Raw genomic sequence first — 19,619 nt, 5'->3', positions numbered from 1 at the left:
TGTCAATGTTTTTTGTCACTGGCCTACAAACAATACCCCATAATGTCAAAGTGGAATTATGTTTAGACAGTTTTACAAATTAATTAAAAATGAAAAGCTGAAATGTCTGAAGTCAATAAGTATTGTTATGGCAAGCCTAAATAAATTCAGGAGTAAAAATGTGCTTAACAAGTTACATACAGTGCATTTGTTAAGTATTTAGACCCCTTCACTTTTTCAAAATTGTGTTACAGCCTTATCCTAAAATTTGAGAAATAACCCCCGAATCTACACACAATACGAATAATGACAAAGGGAAAGCAGGTTGAGAAATGTTTGCTAATTTATTAAAAATAAAAAACAGAATAATTTTACATTAGTATTCAGACCCTGTTTCTACAGTTGTAGAACCATCTCAAGGATGATCAATGGAAACTGGATGCACCTGAGCTTATTTTTGAGTCTCATAGCAAAGGGTTGCTATGAGACTCAAAAATAAGCTCAGGTGCATCCAGTTTCCATTGATCATCCTTGAGATGGTTCTACAACTGTAGAAACATGTTCTACAACATCCTTGAGATGAGTCCACCTGTGGTAAATTCAATTGATTGAACAGGATTGGGAAAGGCACACACCTGTCTATGTAAGGTGCAGATGACAGTGCATGTCAGAGCAAAAACCAAGCCCTGAGGTCAAAGGAATTGTCCGTAGAGCTCCAAGATAAGATTGTGTCATGGCACAGATCTGGGGAGGGTACCAAAACGTTTCTGCTACACTGAAGGTCCCCAAGAACACAGTGGCCTCCATCATTCTTAAATGGAAGGAATTTGGAATCACCAAGACTCTTCTAAGAGCTGGCCCACCGACCAAACTGAGCAATCGCAGAAGAAGGGTCTTGGTCAAGGAGGTGACCAAGAACCCGATGGTCACTCTGATAGAGCTCCAGAGTTCCTCTGTGGAGATAGGAGAACCTTCCAGAAGGACAACCATCTCTGCAGCATTCCACCAATCAGGACTTTATGGTAGAGAGCCAGATGGAAGCCACTCCTCAGTAAAAGGCAAATAACAGCCCGCTTGCAGTTTGCTAAAAGGCAAAACCATCAGACCATGAGAAACAAGATTCTCTGGTATAATGAAAACAAGATTAATACCTATGCGAGAATGCTGTTCATCGACTACAGCTCAGTATTTAACACCATAGTAACCTCCAAAATCATCATCCACTTTAATAATGGAAATTGATGTCATCAATTTATCACTAGCCACTTGATTTAACGTTTAAATACCCTACATTACTCATCTCATATGTATATAATGTACACTATACCATCTACTGCATCTTGCCATCTTGATGTAATTAAATGTATCACTAGTCACTTTAAACAATGCCACTTTATATAATGTTATCATACCCTACATTACTCATTTCATATGTATATACTGTACTCTATACCATCTACTGCATCTTGCCTATGCTGTTCGGCCATCACTAATTTATATATTTTTATGTACATATTCGTATTCATTCCTTTACACTTGTGTGTATAAGTTAGTTGTTGTGGAATTGTTAGGTTATATTACTTCTTAGATATTACTGCATGGTTGGAACTAGAAGCACAAGCATTTCACTACACTCCAAACCATGTGTATGTGACAAATAAATTTGATTTGATCCGATTGGACGCTGCATACAGGTTGTTGGCTCAGGACTCAGGTCTCTCGGTAGAAGTGGTGCGGACAGGGCCGTATTGAACAACATTTCTTTAGCCGGTTAGAGGGGGTTTGAGGTACACACACTGTTCGGTCCAACTTTCTCTTTCATGCATTAAGATAGATACAGTGGGGCAAAAAAGTATTTAGTCAGCCTCCCATTGTGCAAGTTCTCCCACTTAAAACGATGAGAGAGGCCTGTCATTTTCATCACAGGTACACTTCATCTATGAAAGACAAAATGAAAAAAAAAATCCAGAAAATCACATTGTAGGATTTTTTATGAATTTATTTGCAAATTATGTTGGAAAATAAGTATTAAGTAATAGTAGTAAACTATTGTGTTATATTCTCCTACATTCAATTCACATTTACACAAACTTCAGAGTGTTTTCTTTCAAATGGTACCAAGAATATGCATATCCTTGTTAAACCTCTTAGAGCTACCCCCTTACTTTTTTCAACACATAAACATGACCTATTGCCGTTTACCTCAGCTCATTGGCTATCTACCCAGCTAGATTTCAAGACGATCAGTGGTCATTGGGTTAAAATACAGTCAATCAACGAAACAGCGGGCAAATCATTGGTGCACAATGATGTCATGACTTGTTGTCTTCAAATCGGTTTCTTTCAGTCAATAGATCCCGCGAAATGACCCATCAGGTTTGATTGTGTTACAAACAATTGTGTTACAAACCAACCAGTTGATTGCAGTTAAACCAAACATGACTGGAAAAGTCACGTTCTGTGTGGGTTATTTACCTGGAATCTGTCTTCGAAAATGGAATGAGACGGAATTCACGACACAAGCGGTTCACAAATTGTTTAGTGTTAGGCTATAAAAGCGGATTTTATCAAACAAAAGATAATTCATCGTGTAACAATGAGCATTGGAATTGCAAACAGACGAAGATCGTCAAAGGTAAACGATTTATTTTAATGCAGTTTGTGATTATGTTACGCCTGTGCTGGTTGATTTTTATTTATTTTTATGGGGCTTTATGCTCAGATAATCGCATCGTATTCTTTCGCAGTAAATTCTTTTTTAAATCTGACAACGCAGTTGGATTAGCAAGATTCTAGGCTTTCGATACATGTGAGACACTTGTATTTTCATGAATGTTTAATATGACTATTTATGTAGAGATCACCTTACGTTGTGGAATTTCAGCCCGCTACCGGGTTCCGTGCTCAACTCATATCACATTCACACAGTACTGTGCCCAAACACACCAAAATCAATATTTTTATAACCTGCAGGAATATTTTCTTACTTCAATGGGTGGATTTGGTTTATAGCTTTCACATATGTACCTAACTATTTGAAACCATTGCATATAATTAACTTATGGACAAATAATTTAGTTATCATCTCAGGCTCACACAGAGCCTTCATGATCACCCACACAGGATTGATCAAAAGCTCACACAGAACATTACTAAATAACCATCCACACAGGATTGGTCAGACCACTCACACAGAATTGGTCAGATGTCCACACAGAACATCGTTGAAAGGTTACCCACACAGAGTCAACCTACCGCACCCACACAGAACAGTCTTTGGTCTTTAGTCTTTGGTCTGTTGAGTGTAGAATAGCTATTTTACTGAACTTGCGGGAGACATTGCAAGGCTAGAAATTGTGAAATACAGCATTGCGACAGCCTTCATCTTTTGATTACTGATGCACGGTTCTGACTGTCTGCCTGGTGGGTGACATGCCTACATATGTCTGGCTGTGCCACTCCAATCTCCAACTCGCTTTATCTTTGCTGTGAAAAATGTGATAGTTTGTGTTCTCAAAGTAGACTGCGGTAAATATACTGAACAAGTGGATGGGCCTTTCCCCTACCAAGCCCACCTATAGCTGCACCCCTGCCTAGTCATGTGAAATCCATAGAATAGGATCTAATGAATTTATTTCCTTATATGAACTGTACCTCAGTAAAATAGTTGAAATTGTTGTGTTTATAATTTTTTGTTTAATAGAGTTTCTTCCATTGCAAAAATAATGAATCTTATGAGTGGAGGAAGCTTGACCCCCAGAAATGTGAGTCTACCTGCGAGGAATCGATTATTTTGGAGTAGATTCCCCACCACTACCTTTATTTCATCACACTTTGGCAGTAACCTATTTCTGTAAGCTCGCCATTACCTTGTAAATAATGCTGTTGTCGCTTTATTTTATATCTAGCAAAGAACCAAACATTTAGAAAATAGCTTTGAGTTGCCTGGTTTTCTCGGTTGACATTTACTGAATTAATTGATTAAAGTAAAAGTATAAATCATTTCAAATTCCTTATATTAAGCAAACCACATGGCACCATTTTCTAGTTTTTATTTATGGTATAGCCCGAGTCTATCGCCAACATATGTGTGTTTAGTGCAGGGGTGGGGGGCTTCCGGTCTATGAGACCGTTTGATCAGGCCCCCGAGCCAATTCATTAAAATATATATATATATATTTTTTTTTATTAAAAAGTTGTAGACGTTATTTTCCCACAAAAATATCTATTTTTCAATGATGACTTGTGGATGTGTGATTTGGCCTTCATGGTGGACATAACCAAGTATCTGTCTGACTTAAACAAAAAGCTAAGCTCCAAGGGTCGAACCAGCTTCTCAGCGATCTGCTGTCAAACGTGAAAGTTCGAAGTGAAATTAAAGCTGTGGCAAGTCCAACTAGAAAGGGGAAACACAGTGCATTTTCCTACTCTGCAAGGACAAGAGCCTGAGATTATGTCGGAATATGCAGGTGAGTGTGGAAAGCTCGCGAAGGCATTTTGTGAAATGCAAAAAGGCAGTATCTGCTCATTTGTCGAAAATTAGTTAATGTCATTTTTGTTACATTAAACGCATGCTTAATCATGTGGACAAGTATCCTGCCTCTATTGTATTGTGTTTGGAGAAAATGGGGGTTGTATTAGCAGTAACTGCAAAAAGTTACTGTGAAACCAAGGTAAATGGCAGTAACTGAACTTACTGCCTTTTAGCTTGGTTTCAACCTGCCCTTGGCTGCAGTTACTGTGTTTTACCTTGGTTTCATATCATTTTATTCTGATAGTGATACAATCGAACCTGTATGACACTGACTGACAGCTACACACACATACATTGCTAATCTAGGGATACAACACCATGGCACAGCATTCCCAGGGGAAAATGGTTGAACTTGCTCTGAAACGCCAACATCCAGACACTGGTAAGAACTAGCTAGCTAAGAAGATCTGAGATCAAAATTAATTACCTAACGAGCTAAACTAGCTAACTAGCTAGCGAGCATAGACTAACAATGCTACCTGCTCTCATAAGAGGAGATCTACAATTGACACTAACTCTATTAGCCATATAATGAATTATATTCAGAAATGTCATCTGATGGTTTCTTTGAATCAGTACACCATACACACGATTTCTAGCCAGTGACAGCCACCTAGGTAAAACTGAAGCGCCCCTACCTAGCTAGCAATAGATTTGTGCTACATGGTCCCATAAGAGACGGCCAGCAGTTTATACTAGCTTTAATTTATTATACCTAGAATTAACTGAATCCCTATAGTTATATTCGGACATTCCATGGGTTATTTGAATCAGCAACATTACACCACACACACAATCTCTAGCCAGCTGACGGTCAGTTGGACATGCACCCAATACTGAATTGTAGAAAGCCATGCACACTCGTTTTCCGGATGAGCACACGCGAAGCATGGTTAGCTCATAAACAACAGTAGTGGAGAGGGTAGCAAGTTTTAAGTTCCTCGGCATACACATCACAGACAAACTGAATTGGTCCACTCACACTGACAGCGTCGTGAAGAAGGCGCAGCAGCGCCTCTTCAACCTCAAGAGGCTGAAGAAATTAGGCTTGTCACCAAAAGCACTCACAAACTTCTACAGATGCACAATCGAGAGCATCCTGGCAGGCTGTATCACCGCCTGGTACGGCAACTGCTCCGCCCTCAACCGTAAGGCTCTCCAGAGGGTAGTGAGGTCTGCACAACGCATCACCGGGGGCAAACTACCTGCCCTCCAGGACACCTACACCACCCGATGTTACAGGAAGGCCATAAAGATCATCAAGGACATCAACCACCCGAACCACTGCCTGTTCACCCCGCTATCATCCAGAAGGCGAGATCAGTACAGGTGCATCAAAGCTGGGACCGAGAGACTGAAAAACAGCTTCTATCTCAAGGCCATCAGACTGTTAAACAGCCACCACTAACATTGAGTGGCTGCTGCCAACACACTGTCATTGACACTGACCCAACTCCAGCCACTTTAATGATGGGAATTGATGGGAAATGATGTAAATATATCACTAGCCACTTTAAACAATGCTACCTTATATAATGTACTTACCCTACATTATTCATCTCATATGCATACGTATATACTGTACTCTACATCATCGACTGCATCCTTATGTAATACATGTATCACTAGCCACTTTAACTATGCCACTTTGTTTACTTTGTCTACATACTCATCTCATATGTATATACTGTACTCGATACCATCTACTGTATGCTGCTCTGTACCATCACTCATTCATATATCCTTATGTACATATTCTTTATCCCCTTACACTGTGTATTAGACAGTAGTTTTGGAATTGTTAGTTAGATTACTTGTTGGTTATCACTGCATTGTCGGAACTAGAAGCACAAGCATTTCGCTACACTCGCATTAACATCTGCTAACCATGTGTATGTGACAAATAAAATTTGATTTGATTTTAACAATATATCTCAATCAAATCAAATGTATTTGTCACACACACATGGTTAGCAGATGTTAATGCAAGTGTAGCGAAATGCTTGTGCTTCTAGTTCTGACCATGCAGTAAAATCTAACAAGTAATATGACCTAACAATTTCACAACAACTACCTTATACACACAAGTGTAAAGGAATGTACACACAAGTGTAAAGGAATGTACATAGAAATATATGAATGAGTGATGCCCGAACAGCATAGGCAAGATGCAGTAGATGGTATAGAGTACAGTATATATATATATATATATGAGATGAGTAATGTAGGCTTTATATAAAAGTGGCTAGTGATGTATTGATTACATACACTGCTCAAAATAATAAAGGGAACACTTAAACAACACAATGTAACTCCAAGTCAATCACACTTCTGTGAAATCAAACTGTCCACTTAGGAAGCAACACTGATTGACAATACATTTCACATGCTATTGTGCAAATGGAATAGACAACAGGTGGAAATTATAGGCAATTAGCAAGACACCCCCAATAAAGGAGTGGTTCTGCAGGTGATAACCACAGACCACTTCTTAGTTCCTATGCTTCCTGGCTGATGTTTTGGTCACTTTTGAATGCTGGCGGTGCTTTCACTCTAGTGGTAGCATGAGACGGAGTCTACAACCCACACAAGTGGCTCAGGTAGTGCAGCTCATCCAGGATGGCACATCAATGCGAGCTGTGGCAAGAAGGTTTGCTGTGTCTGTCAGCGTAGTGTCCAGAGCATGGAGGCGCTACCAGGAGACAGGCCAGTACATCAGGAGACGTGGAGGAGGCCGTAGGAGGGCAACAACCCAGCAGCTGGACCGCTATCACCGCCTTTGTGCAAGGAGGAGCATGAGGAGCACTGCCAGAGCCTTGCAAAATGACCTCCAGCAGGCCACAAATGTGCACGTGTCTGCTCAAACGGTCAGAAACTCCATGAGGGTGGTATGAGGGCTTACAGCCCAACACCGTGCAGGACATTTGGCATTTGCCAGAGAATACCAAGATTGGCAAATTCGCCGCTGGCGCCCTGTGCTCTTCACAGATGAAAGCAGGTTCACACTGAGCACGTGACAGATGTGACAATCTGGAGACGCCGTGGAGAACGTTCTGCTGCCTGCAACATCCTCCAGCATGACCGGGTTGGCGGTGGGTCAGTCATTGTGTGGGGTGGCATTTCTTTGGGGGGCCACACAGCCCTCCATGTGCTCGCCAGAGGTAGCCTGACTGCCATTAGGTACCGAGATGAGATCCTCAGACCCCTTGTGGGAACATATGGTGGTGCGGTTGGCTCTGGGTTCCTCCTAATGCAAGACAATGCTAGACCTCATGTGGCTGGAGTGTGTCAGCAGTTCCTGCTAGAGAAAGGCATTGATGCTATGGACTGGTCCGCCCGTTCCCCAGACCTAAATCCAATTGAGCACATCTGAGACATCATGTCTCGCTCCATCCACCAACAGACTGTCCAGGAGTTGGCGGATGCTTTAGTCCAGGTCTGGGAGGAGATCCATCAGGAGACCACCGCCACCTCATCAGGAGCATGCCCAGGCGTTGTAGGGAGGTCATACAGGCACGTGGAGGCCACACACACTACTGAGCCTCAGTTTGACTTGTTTTAAGGACATTACATCAAAGTTGGATAAGCCTGTAGTGTGGTTTTCCACTTTAATTTTGAGTGTGACTCCAAATCCAGGCCTCCATGGGTTGATAAATTTGATTTCCATTGATAATTTTTGTGTGGTTTTGTTGTCAGCACATTCAACTATGTAAAGAAAAAAGTATTTAATAAGAATATATCATTCATTCAGATCTAGGATGTGTTATTTTAGTGTTCCCTTTATTTTTTTGAGCAGTGTATATTTATCCATTATTAAAGTGGCTAGAGTTGAGTCAGTATGTTGGCAGCAGCCACTCAATGTTAGTGATGGCTGTTTAACAGTCTGATGGCCTTGAGATAGAAGCTGTTTTTCAGTCTCTCTGTCCGCGCTTTGATGCACCTGTACTGATCTCGCCTTCTAGATGTAAGCGGGGTGAAAAGGCAGTGGATCGGGTTGTTGTTGTCTTTGATGATCTTTTTGGCCTTCCTGTGACATCGGGTGGTGTAGGTGTCCTGGAGGGCAGGTAGTTTGCACCCGGTGATGCGTTGCGCAGACCTCACTACCCTCTGGAGAGCCTTACGGTTATGGGCGGAGCAGCTGCCGTGCCAGGCGGAGGTGAGTGTTTATGGTGACAAACCTAATTTTTTCAGCCTCCTGAGGATGAAGAGGCACTGCTGCGCCTTCTTCATAACGCTGTCTGTGTGGGTGGACCATTTCAGTTTGTCCGTGATGTGTACGCCAAGGAACTTTAAACTTTCCACCTTCTCCACTACTGTCCCGTCGATATAGATAGCAGAGGGAGCAGTCCCGTTTCCTGAAGTCCACAATCATTTCCTTTGTTTTTTTGACATTGACTGGGAGGTTATTTTCCTGACACCACACTCCGAGGGCCCTCACCTCCTCCCTGTAGGCTGTCTCGTCGTTGTTGGTAATCAAGCCTACCACTGTAGTGTCGTCTGCAAACTTGTTGATTGAGTTGGGAGGCGTGCATGGCCATGCAGTCGTGGGTGAACAGGGAGTACAGGAGAGGATGAGAACGAACACTTGGGGGGCCCCAGTGTTGAGGATCAGTGGGGTCGAGATGTTGTTACCTACCCTCACCACCTGGGGGCGGCCCGTCAGGAAGTCCAGGACCAGTTGCACAGGGCGGGGTCGAGACCCTGGGTCTCGAGCTTAATGACGAGTTTGGAGGGTATTATGGTGTTAAATGCTGAGCTGTAATCGATGAACAGCATTCTTACATAGGTATTCCTCTTGTCCAGCTGGGTTAGGGCAGTGTGCAGTGTGATGGCGATTGTGTTGTCTGTGGACCTATTGGGGCGGTAAGCAAATTGCAGTGGAGGGTGGAGGTGATATGGTCCTTGACTAGTCTCTCAAAGCATTTCATGATGACGGAAGTGAGTGTCACAGGGCGGTAGTCATTTATCTCAGTTACCTTAGCTTTCTTGGGAACAGGAACAACGGTGGCCCTCTTGAAGCATGTGGGAACAGCAGACTGGGATAAGGGTTGAATAAATATATCTGTAAACACAACAGCCAGCTGGTCTGCGCATGTCCTGAGGACGCGGCAGGGGATGCAGTCTGGGCCTGCAGCCTTGCGAGGGTTAACACGTCTAAATGTTTTACTCACGTCGGCTGCAGTGAAGGAGAGTCCGCAGGTTTTGGTAGCGGGCCGTGTCAGTGGCACTGTATTGTCCTCAAAGTGAGCAAAAAAGTTGTTTAGTCTGTCTGGGAGCAAGACATCGTGATCCTCGTCAGGGCTGTTTTTTCTTTTGTGGTTCGTGTTTGACTGTAGACCCTGCCACATACCTTTCGTGTCTGAGCCGTTGAATTGCGATTCCACTTTGTCTCTATACTGACGCTTAGCTTGTTTGGTTCCGGTTCCGGTTGGAGCGAGTGGTCGCATCTGCACTTCGCTCCCGCGGGTAGTATAACTTTTTCATTATATTTCATTATATCACAACGGTTTGATTTGTCTAATCTTAGCAATTTCTTCTCAGCTAGCTACATAGCCGTCTTTGTATCAAAGATAATTGCGTAATTATCGTATTTCGCCGTCCTAACGTAGTCTTCACTAGCCAGCTAGCTAACGTCCACTGATTAGCTGCACTGGAGAAACTATTACACTCAACTGAACGACTTGATTAGTGTAGTGTTAGCTAGCTACATAGCTGTCTTTGCTGTCTTCGTATCATCATATCCAAGATAATTGTGTTGTTTAGGTTTAGAGTGTGTAGTCTTAGAGCGATTATCTTAATTTAACGTAGGTGACTCTGCTAGCTAGCCAACGCTAGCCAACGTCTTCTGTATAGAACTCAACTATTGCATTCAGGTAGTATCCCATTTTCACTTCATTTCATTACAGTACAACGGTTTGATTTGTTTGATCGTAGCTAGCTACTTAGCTAGCTACATAGCCGTCTTTGTATCAAAGATAATTGTGTAGTCTAGAATTTTCTAGGTTCGCTAGCCAGCTATTGTCGTTCTTTTAACGCAACGTAACGTAAACAGCACTGCTAGCTAGCCAGCTAGCCCCCGAATAGCAACACTGCAGAAACTATTACACTCAACGGAACGACTTGATTAGTGTAGTGTCAACAACGCACCCACTGCCAGCTGGCCTACTTCAGCAGTACTGTATCATTTTAATCATTTTAGTCAATAAGATTCTTGCTACGTAGCTTAACTTTCTGAACATTCGAGACGTGTAGTCCACTTGTCATTCCAATCTCCTTTGCATTAGCGTAGCCTCTTCTGTAGCCTGTCAACTATGTGTCTGTTTATCCCTGTTCTCTCCTCTCTGCACAGACCATACAAACGCTCCTCACCGCGTGGCCGCGGCCACCCTACTCTGGTGGTCCCAGCGCGCACGACCCACGTGGAGTTCCAGGTCTCCGGTAGCCTCTGGAACTGCCAATCTGCGGTCAAAAAGGCAGAGTTCATCTCAGCCTATGCCTCCCTCCAGTCCCTCGACTTCTTGGCACTGACGGAAACATGGATCACCACAGACAACACTGCTACTCCTACTGCTCTCTCTTCGTCCGCCCACGTGTTCTCGCACACCCCGAGAGCGTCTGGTCAGCGGGGTGGTGGCACCGGGATCCTCATCTCTCCCAAGTGGTCATTCTCTCTTTCTCCCCTTACCCATCTGTCTATCGCCTCCTTTGAATTCCATGCTGTCACAGTTACTAGCCCTTTCAAGCTTAACATCCTTATCATTTATCGCCCTCCAGGTTCCCTCGGAGAGTTCATCAATGAGCTTGATGCCTTGATAAGCTCCTTTCCTGAGGACGGCTCACCTCTCACAGTTCTGGGCGACTTTAACCTCCCCACGTCTACCTTTGACTCTTTCCTCTCTGCCTCCTTCTTTCCACTCCTCTCCTCTTTTGACCTCACCCTCTCACCTTCCCCCCTACTCACAAGGCAGGCAATACGCTCGACCTCATCTTTACTAGATGCTGTTCTTCCACTAACCTCATTGCAACTCCCCTCCAAGTCTCCGACCACTGCCTTGTATCCTTTTCCCTCTCGCTCTCATCCAACACCTCCCACACTGCCCCTACTCGGATGGTATCGCGCCGTCCCAACCTTCGCTCTCTCTCCCCCGCTACTCTCTCCTCTTCCATCCTATCATCTCTTCCCTCTGCTCAAACCTTCTCCCACCTATCTCCTGATTCTGCCTCCTCAACCCTCCTCTCCTCCCTCTCTGCATCCCTTGACTCTCTATGTCCCCTATCCTCCAGGCCGGCTCGGTCCTCCCTCCCGCTCCGTGGCTCGATGACTCATTGCGAGCTCACAGAACAGGGCTCCGGGCAGCCGAGCGGAAATGGAGGAAAACTCGCCTCCCTGCGGACCTGGCATCATTTCACTCCCTCCTCTCTACATTTTCCTCCTCTGTCTCTGCTGCTAAAGCCACTTTCTACCACGCTAAATTCCAAGCATCTGCCTCTAACCCTAGGAAGCTCTTTGCCACCTTCTCCTCCCTCCTGAATCCTCCGCCCCCTCCCCCCTCCTCCCTCTCTGCAGATGACTTCGTCAACCATTTTGAAAAGAAGGTCGACGACATCCGATCCTCGTTTGCTAAGTCAAACGACACCGCTGGTTCTGCTCACACTGCCCTACCCTGTGCTCTGACCTCTTTCTCCCCTCTCTCTCCAGATGAAATCTCGCGTCTTGTGACGGCCGGCCGCCCAACAACCTGCCCGCTTGACCCTATCCCCGCCTCTCTTCTCCAGACCATTTCCGGAGACCTTCTCCCTTACCTCACCTCGCTCATCAACTCATCCCTGACCGCTGGCTACGTCCCTTCCGTCTTCAAGAGAGCGAGAGTTGCACCCCTTCTGAAAAAACCTACACTCGATCCCTCCGATGTCAACAATTACAGACCAGTATCCCTTCTTTCTTTTCTCTCCAAAACTCTTGAACGTGCCGTCCTTGGCCAGCTCTCCCGCTATCTCTCTCTGAATGACCTTCTTGATCCAAATCAGTCAGGTTTCAAGACTAGTCATTCAACTGAGACTGCTCTCCTCTGTATCACGGAGGCGCTCCGCACTGCTAAAGCTAACTCTCTCTCCTCTGCTCTCATCCTTCTAGATCTATCGGCTGCCTTCGATACTGTGAACCATCAGATCCTCCTCTCTACCCTCTCCGAGTTGGGCATCTCCGGCGCGGCCCACGCTTGGATTGCGTCCTACCTGACAGGTCGCTCCTACCAGGTGGCGTGGCGAGAATCTGTCTCCTCACCACTGGTGTCCCCCAGGGCTCTGTTCTTGGCCCTCTCCTATTCTCGCTATACACCAAGTCACTTGGCTCTGTCATAACCTCACATGGTCTCTCTTATCATTGCTATGCAGACGACACACAATTAATCTTCTCCTTTCCCCCTTCTGATGACCAGGTGGCGAATCGCATCTCTACATGTCTGGCAGACATATCAGTGTGGATGACGGATCACCACCTCAAGCTGAACCTCGGCAAGACGGAGCTGCTCTTCCTCCCGGGGAAGGACTGCCCGTTCCATGATCTCGCCATCACGGTTGACAACTCCATTGTGTCCTCCTCCCAGAGCGCCAAGAACCTTGGCGTGATCCTGGACAACACCCTGTCGTTCTCAACCAACATCAAGGCGGTGGCCCGTTCCTGTAGGTTCATGCTCTACAACATCCGCAGAGTACGACCCTGCCTCACACAGGAAGCGGCGCAGGTCCTAATCCAGGCACTTGTCATCTCCCGTCTGGATTACTGCAACTCGCTGTTGGCTGGGCTCCCTGCCTGTGCCATTAAACCCCTTCAACTCATCCAGAACGCCGCAGCCCGTCTGGTGTTCAACCTTCCCAAGTTCTCTCACGTCACCCCGCTCCTCCGTTCTCTCCACTGGCTTCCAGTTGAAGCTCGCATCCGCTACAAGACCATGGTGCTTGCCTACGGAGCTGTGAGGGGAACGGCACCTCAGTACCTCCAGGCTCTGATCAGGCCCTACACCCAAACAAGGGCACTGCGTTCATCCACCTCTGGCCTGCTCGCCTCCCTACCACTGAGGAAGTACAGCTCCCGCTCAGCCCAGTCAAAACTGTTCGCTGCCCTGGCCCCCCAATGGTGGAACAAACTCCCTCACGACGCCAGGACAGCGGAGTCAATCACCACCTTCCGGAGACACCTGAAACCCCACCTCTTTAAGGAATACCTAGGATAGGATAAGTAATCCCTCTCACCCCCCTAAGTTTTAGATGCACTATTGTTAAGTGACTGTCCCACTGGATGTCATAAGGTGAATGCACCAATTTGTAAGTCGCTCTGGATAAGAGCGTCTGCTAAATGACTTAAATGTAAATGTAAATGTATGTAAATGTAAATGCCTTGCGGAGGGAATAGCTACACTGTTTGTATTCGGTAATGTTTCCGGTCACCTTGCCCTGATTAAAAGCAGTGGTTCGCGCTTTCAGTTTTGAGCGAATGCTGCCATCAATGCACGGTTTCTGGTTGGGAATGTTTTAATAGACACTGTGGGTACATCACCGATGCACTTGCTAATAAACTTGCACACCGAATCAGCGTATTCGTCAATGTTGTTGTTCGACATTATGCGGTACATAACCCGGTCCACGTGATCAAAGCAAACAGCGACTGGTCGGACCAGCGTTGAACAGACCTGAGCGCAGGAGCTTCCCATTTTAGCTTCTGTCTATAGGCTGGTAGCAACAAAAGGGAGTCGTGGTCAGCTTTTCAGAAGGTAGGGCGGGGGAGGACCTTATATGCGTTGCAGAAGTTAGAATAACAGTGATCTAGGGTTTTGCCAGCCCTGGTAGCACAAACGATATGCTGTTAGAATTTGGGGAGCCTTGTTTTCAGATTAGCCTTGTTAAAATGCCCAGCTACAATAAATGCAGCCTCAGGATATGTGATTTCCAGTTTACATAGAGTCCAATGAAGTTATTTCAGGGCCGCTGATGTGTCTGCTTGGGGGGGAATATACACAACTGTGATTATGATCGAAGAGAATTCTCTTGGTAGATAATGCGGTCGGCATTTGATTGTGAGGAATAATTCTAAGTCAGGTGAACAAAAGGACTTGAGTTCCTGTATGTTGTTATGATCACACCACGTCTCGTTAATCATAAGGCATACACCCCGCCCTTCTTCTTACCAGAAAGATGCTTGTTTCTGTCAGCGCGATGCGTGAAGAAACCAGGTGGCTGGACCGACTCGGATATAGTCTCGAGTGAGCCATGTTTCCGTGAAACAAATACCTTTACAGTCTCTGATGTCTCTCTAGAATGCTACCCGTGCTCAGATTTCGTCTACCTTGTTGTTGAGAGATTGGACATTGGCGAGTAGTATGTTCGAGAGTGGTGCGCGATGTGCCCGTTTACGGAGCCTGACCAGAAGACCACTCCGTCTGCCCCTTCTACGGCGCTGTTGTTTTGGGTCGCCGGCTGGGATCCGATCCATTGTTCTCGGTGGTAGGCCAAACAGAGGATGCGCTTCGGGAAAGTCGTATTCCTGGTCGTAATGTTGGCGAGTTGATGTTGCTCTTATATCCAATAGTTTCTCCCGACTGTATGTAATAAAAAATAAAATAAAAGATTTCTACTGCGTAGTTTCCTAGGAACGCGAAGCGAGGCAGCCAACTCTGTCTGCGCCGGAAGTTAAGTGACAACCATCTACTCACATGTTCAGGGTTTCTGGTTTTCTTTTATATTCCAGTATTGCTTGACTGTCCCGGTAAGGAAAGTTAAAATCCCAAATTGTATCCATCACCTTTGTTGGTGGAGTATGTAATTAATACAACAAGCTTTGACATGCCCAATGTGTGCTCTGTGTCTGCTTTAGTGCCATCATTACATGAATGCGGGAAAAAAATTTTGCATGACTTTCACCAATCCCTGTGGTCTAGATGATTAGTATCTACACAGATCAAAGTTGCCATGTCCTAAGTTATAGTATAACTGAGAAGGATTATGATCAAATGTTTGCACACCACAAAATGTCAGTATTAATTATTATCATCCATGACAGAATAGAATCATTAGGATGCATGTCCCTGATTATTTGCTCTATTTATTTCAGTTGAGTTTTAGGGCCACATTCCAACAAACATTCCTGATCTACCCCCTTTAACTGAAGTCACAGTTTCAACACTATTTGAAGAAATAGAGAACCAGTGGGTGGTCTCTGACTCCTTAGACTGATTTATATCAGATGAGAAATCAATTGCCAATGATGATGATGATGAAGATTATTATCCACCTTCAGAGTTGGATGTTCCAGCACAAGTGGCAGCTGAGCCCGTGGACAAAACTCCAGACAACTTATCAAACAAGAAATCCAAGATTCCAATGGGTAAGCCATGTGGTATCAAATGCAAGAGGCAATGTACTCAGAATATTTCAGAGGGTAGGCAAAAGTATTGGGAGATTAAGTATAAGGAGAAGAAAAATGGGTCTTCCACATGGTGTCACAGCAATCTAAGAAAAATATCACCTTTGGCGCTGACAGTCAGCAGGTCGTTTCTGTACCATCTTCCAAACCAGAGCGGTTCTGCACAACAGGTGTGCAAAGTGTTTTTTTCTGACAACATTGGGCTACCACCCCAAAAATGACAGGCTGATTGTCACAATGATGGGCAAGTCAATCACCACCAAACTGATTCCACCAAAGGATCAGAGCGGAAAGAAAGCTTCAGCGAGCAACTTGAACATGAATCCAATCCTGTAACTCATTGAGTCCTTCCATCCCAAAATCAGTCACATCAGACGAGAGCATGCCCCACATCGCCTCTTCCTCCCTAGTGACGTCAATATTCGGTTCATGCATAATGACTACAAGGAGAAGAACAAAGATGCCAGCTGCGGTTACGAAACCTATCGCAAGGCGGTAAAGGGAAGGAACATCAGCTTTGTGAAGCTTGGAGAGGAGGAGTGCAAGCTCTGTTTGGTGCAGGGTCATCATCTGAAGATGGAGCACAGGGAGAATGAGGCCATGGAAACCCAAGCCTGCCAAGACAACAGCCATGCAGCACCTGAATTCACCATCCCCAACCCTGACTGCATGCAATGTAGGAAATATGAGGAACATAAGAAGTCTGCAGGGCAGAGCAGAAGCCATTACCAGGCTGATGCACAGAAAGATTGGCCTGAGGACTGGTCTGTGAGGAGCGTTGATATGCAAAAAGTCATCATGCTCCCTCGCATGCCAGGTGTGAAAACAGCATTGTTCACAAGAAGAATTGTTGCCTGTCACGAGACATTCGCCACCATTGGAAAGAAGTCTCAAAAGAAGAAGAAAACAATCTCAGTGGTATGGCATGAAGGAACAGCTGGTCGGAAGGCAGAGGAGATGACTTCATCTTACGTAACAGCAATGGAGAGGGAGAGATGACAAGCATGCAGTGTATTGGGTGGATAACTGCACTTCTCAAAACAAAAACTGGTGACTCCTAACATCACTGGTGAGTGTTGTCAATGGTCATCACCCTCAAGTTCTTCGAGCCAGGACACACTTTAATGGGCGCAGACACAGTTTCCACCATGGCGTGGAAGAGGAAATGAAAGGTCGACCTGGAGGTGTGGTGTACGACTTCGGGGACTTCCTCCTACAAAGTCTCCCGTGAAGAAAAGGACTTCACAGAGCTTGACTTCATCATGAAGAAAGTCACTTCAGAGACACCCTCAACACTATGTACACAGAATAGAGGGATAGAAGAGTCCAAGAAGATGGACATAATCACCAAGCTGTGTCCTCTGATGCCTGCACATCGAAGGCAGTTCTGGAATGCCTTGGCTGTGAACAGCATTGCTGAGGATAAGGAGTGATATGGAAGAGCACTGAATAAGTTTTACTTAAAAATGAAATGTTACTTAAAAATTAAATGTAACTATTCAGCATTTTATCAATTGTAGCTAAATGTCATTTGGGTCCTCTTATGAATATAAATATGTAAATATGTTTAAAATGTATTCTTAATGTTGTTATTTATTTATTAATTCATTCAAAACTGTCATTTGAAAAAATACAAATAAAATGTTTTTATTAACAATCTCATGGTAATTTCTTATAATTTGTATTACCCTATGTCAAACTCATGTTCCATCATTATATATTACAAGACAGGTAATCATTTCATGTAATTCAAACAATTGCAATGCTGCTTTTCATATGTATTCTTATAACAAGACATGGGCTACTTGTCAAACACAGAATGTAATGAGACTGACACGTTACCTACATCTCTATGCAAATGCAACTGGTATCTTAGTGAAAGATACACAAAGGATGCAGTTTCAACTCTGTTACACTGTCAGTAATTACACTGCTCTTGTATTAATAGCATAAATGAGAAGTATAGTAAACTAACAAATGAAAATGGCAGATACTGCTCTTTGCTTTGGTTTTACCCTGCAATTTATAACATATCATGCCAAGGAAGAAGGCAATAACTGTCATTTAAGGGGTCAAATGTCATGCCAGAGGTCAGGGTCATAATGAATAAAAATGTACTCATAGTAAGGCAACAGATCATTACTTCTCCAATGATCTCCCTAGAATTCATTTGGCTGGACAATTAAAATTTGAAGTCATTTTTCTCAGTTCCACTCTATGAGCAGTTACTGCTTTTTTGCTTGGGAGGGCAATACTGTAGCCTATCTGAACAGTGATGCCAATTTAGCAATTTTGCTGCTAGATTTAGCAACTTTTTTTCAAACAGCACCTAGCAACAAATTGAGCTACATTTAAAATGTATTTGGACATTTGAGCAACTTTTAGCAACAATTCAACCTGCCTCTAACAACTTACCCTGAAAATTAGTTGGCAACGAGAGGGGCTATATGCTACCTTCAGATAGCTAACCAAACCACGGCAACGTTGAATTACAAATACACACAAAAAAATAGTTTAGTCATTATGTCTAGCCTATGCCTATTGAAAGGAAAAGTCAATCTCGCAAATATGCCATTTATAACGGTTTGCAGTCTTACCATCTGCCACATAACGGGACAATTGCCAATTTAGCCTAACGTTTTTTATGTTTAATAATGGCTTTTTTATTATTATCTTGCAACATATAAACATTCATTTGAGTCACATTAGCTCACAATAATTATTATTTTGATGGGAAATGGTACGTCTTAGGCCGTTAGAAGTTATGGCGATATGCCTTCCTAAATCGCCTGACAACGTTATATAAAAACGGTTTATTGGCTAAATGTGGCAACTCTATTGCTGCGACAAAATCAAATGTCGTTATCAGACATGTTGTTGGTCATGGCAAAGTTAAATATGATGATGATGTTGTTGGACGACAGATCGCAGCACGATCTATTCACCTAACTAGAAGCCGAATAGGCATCAACTTACCACGAAGTTTATTTGTAATGTTTGTCCATAGCAAAAACAATTCTTCTTCAAGGTGCGGTCTGTCTCGTAAATGTTGTTTTGGGTGGGTATAATTTGTGGAACGTTCCAACAGGAATCCGTTCCAAAAACGTCGTAAATAACAAGGTTGCCAACAAACAACGCATACAGAGTCGTATAACAGTAGAATGAGATACCTGGTAGGGAGTGAGCTATGTAATTACGTTTTTCACTCACCACGTTTATTCGGAAAAAAAGATCTCTTCGTTCTGGTAGCTTACACCATTTCTCATTCGTTGGTTTAGTTATTATTTCCGGTGTTCCTGCATTTGCGGGTGAACTCTGTTGCCCCTCAATTGGGGAATCGCTGTGGTTGAAATGGAACTAATGACCGCAAGCTCCAGTATTTTATTAACTAGGTGGCTTGTACACAATTGTTACAGATGATACTGTATATACCTACTCGTACTACAGAAGTATGCATTGTATTTTGCCAAGTTCTTTCGGTGTTAATCCTTTTCCCCAAATATAGCAGGTAACTTGTGTCTATGTCGATGTTGTTAAGTTCATCTTGCCTAGTTAAATAAAGATGAAATAAATTAGAACATTTAAAATATACACTTTGACCTATTTCAGGTAACCCCAAGATGCTTGATTCACTACAGCTGCTTTTGAATAGCTTTCCAGTCGTTTTTGCTTTACATTCCAACTTTT

The 19,619-nt window shown here is 43.9% G+C and overlaps 1 protein-coding gene across 2 annotated transcripts in view; it reads right to left on the bottom strand.

The window, feature by feature from the left end:
- LOC124045783 (nectin-4-like) overlaps positions 1 to 19,321 on the bottom strand; it is a 40,186-nt gene extending 20,865 nt beyond the window's left edge. The window contains exon 1 of one of the 2 annotated variants that reach the window (XM_046365407.1): positions 19,143 to 19,321. The gene's annotated coding sequence lies outside the window, so the exon portion shown is untranslated. The other variant, XM_046365414.1, reaches the window with a different exon arrangement.
- Between the last annotated feature and the right edge of the window lie 298 nt (positions 19,322 to 19,619).

The sequence above is a fragment of the Oncorhynchus gorbuscha genome, linkage group LG01, assembly GCF_021184085.1.
Source record: "Oncorhynchus gorbuscha isolate QuinsamMale2020 ecotype Even-year linkage group LG01, OgorEven_v1.0, whole genome shotgun sequence".
Lineage (NCBI taxonomy): Eukaryota > Metazoa > Chordata > Actinopteri > Salmoniformes > Salmonidae > Oncorhynchus > Oncorhynchus gorbuscha.
This window is presented reverse-complemented; position numbering and strand designations above follow the sequence as displayed.